We start from the raw sequence: 2,500 nt of genomic DNA on the forward strand, positions 1-2,500 counted from the left end.
TTCCGTTCTGTTGGTGCTCACGTTCGGAGGCACGGAGTGATTTTAAGCTTGTGCGGGGTTAGGGGCAAAAAAGTACGCGAGGGAGGTGAAATACTGGCGAAACATAACAAAATTCGCAAAGATGTGTACGGCATTGGCAGGGGGATGATGATGACTTGAGTGTGTTGGAATATTAATATTGCGAGTTATTTCTTTGAATGATAAACGGAAACACAGCTCGCGTAAGATTGTACTCCTGATCTGACTTACTCTATTAAGTTATCATTACTATTATAATATTAATGTTATATATTTTGCTAATAAAACGATGTGTTAAGTAGAGGAGTAACATTTCTTGTTTTATCGTGGTTGTTGGTGAAAGAAGTGAGTCGGAATACTGTGATTTCTTTCTAAAGGATACTGAATACGTTGATTTTGGGCCTTCCCGTGAGCGTATGTGAGAAAGTGTTTTAGTTGTACATAGACAACATAATTTATAATATTATCGTCTTATTTCTATTTTTACTATTTTACTGGTAATAGTTAATCTTTCTCTCGGTTGGATTTGGGTCGATTTGATTAAGAAATTATAATATATTTGTTCGTGGACTCCAGTTAATATAAGGAAATGTGATTATTGTTTTTGAAGCTAGTCGAAAAATAATATATCTTCTATTGAAGGATATTGACCTCTGGGATTGCAGCGGAAACGTTGTGAGGAGTTGAATGATATTTTACATTCAATAATGCCTTTTATTTTGGACATGGTAAGTTATATTCAATAAATACGTTATTAATTTTTATGATGGATTTTATTTACTTTTCTCGTTTAACCCTTGCAGAATTGTAGTGCTAAGGCGAATTTACAAGGGTTAGTTTTTTATTGAAAAAAAAGGACAAGAAATATAAACGTTTCGGGGTCAACCTTCCCCAGCAGACAACAGCGTCACATTAAATCTTGCACAAACAGATGTACGAGTACTTCGTATGTCAGTGATTGAAAACGGATGCTTTTTCTTTTGTTGATATCAACTTTCAAACATCCAAGTATGTTTATCTAATTCGTGTTAATATCAATGAAAAATTATTAAATATATATTATTGATTCTGTTCAAAAAGTCGTCTCCTTTCCCTTAATCATCTCATCGTCCACATCCTCCTCATTATCCCCCCTTCTCCACCTCTTGTCCTCTACAACCACTACCAACTCCTCATCCTCCTCATCCTCCTCCTCGGCACCTCTTACCGATTACTATGTATAGTGTAAAATTGATAGTTCGTCCACATTACTGAGGGAAAATCCGGAACTTTCCCCGCCATTTGTCTTTGTTTGATTAACTAGTTAACTGCCGTACTCTGGACAGACACGTATTTAAAACATTGTCCAGAAATCTCGTCCTTCAAATATCGATCGATTTAAAAGATCTTCATCTTGCTATACACTTTCAAACCTGAGACCTCGCGAGGTCTTCCAGGAATCCCAAGTTTGAAAGTTTTTTACCAGAACGAGGGTCATATAAATCGATCGATTTTTGAAAGACTTGTTTTCTGACCATTTTCTAAAAAAATACGTAAATGTCTTTCCAGAGTATACATCAGTTAACTGGTTAAACTGACGCTTTCACTCAACTTCATCATCGACTTTGTTTTTGGGACTCCAAGCAGCAAAAGTGGCCTTGGGTCGTTAGGTCATACGTGTACGCTTAGATAGAGTCTGGTGTCTCGGAGTTATAGAGCTATATAAGTTTTCAGCACTATTTTCAGCATTATTAAAGTTCCTACTGTTAAGTATAGTCCCATTCTTTCCCTAAATGCAAGAATAATATTTCCAAAGTCTCAAGATTCAATGAAATCAACAATAAAATTGTGTAGCGGGCACTTTTTTTATCAATAATGATGATAAATATAGGGTATGGAGACATTTCAGTGTGGCTGGATGGCTCAGTGGCTCTCTCTGTCAGCTAGGAGGCGGGTGCCGTGTCAATAGGGTTCAACAGTCGTGACGTCACTTCCATCGTAATGACGCATAGTCAATGGTTCTAAACTATCGGAACAATGTCGGACGCCATTATCTCCATCACCGCCCTTATGAAATACTTCTTCGACGAGCATAAAAGTGTATCCAGAAGAGAAAAACATTATAAATCCGATCGTGTTTGGACTTTTATACATTCTGATCACATGGCACGTGAAGAAGTTCTAGCCAGCATGAAGAATAAAGAGTACCGAGTTTTTTTTTTGTTTAGAACCAAGCTGCTGGTTGCTGGCTGGTCGTAACACCAGACTAAGAAATCCCATTGGATTCCGAGTCTGGCTTTCTTACACCGTGATATTTTTATTTTAAGTTTTCATCTGGTATTTCTCCACACCCTATATTTCTCATCAACCAAGTTAACAAATACAAACAGAGTGTGTGGACGATTCTGGACTGGTGTTGGTTTTTGGGGGTTTTTGTTTTGTTTTTGTGTTTTTTGTTTTTTTGTTTGTTTTTTGTTTTTGTTTTTTTAAATAAGGCCTAGGC

The 2,500-nt window shown here is 36.8% G+C and overlaps 1 protein-coding gene across 1 annotated transcript in view; it reads left to right on the forward strand.

Annotated features, from left to right (window-relative positions):
* Positions 1 to 44: 44 nt before the first annotated feature.
* The window catches only part of LOC144965960 (uncharacterized), a 27,953-nt gene continuing 25,497 nt past the window's right edge, over positions 45 to 2,500 (forward strand). The window contains exon 1 of the mRNA XM_078901874.1: positions 45 to 746. The gene's annotated coding sequence lies outside the window, so the exon portion shown is untranslated. The remainder of the gene's footprint in view (positions 747 to 2,500) is intronic.

This window comes from Berghia stephanieae, chromosome 2, assembly GCF_034508935.2.
Source record: "Berghia stephanieae isolate SIO BIC M18660-M18661 chromosome 2, UCSD_Bste_1.3, whole genome shotgun sequence".
NCBI lineage: Eukaryota > Metazoa > Mollusca > Gastropoda > Nudibranchia > Aeolidiidae > Berghia > Berghia stephanieae.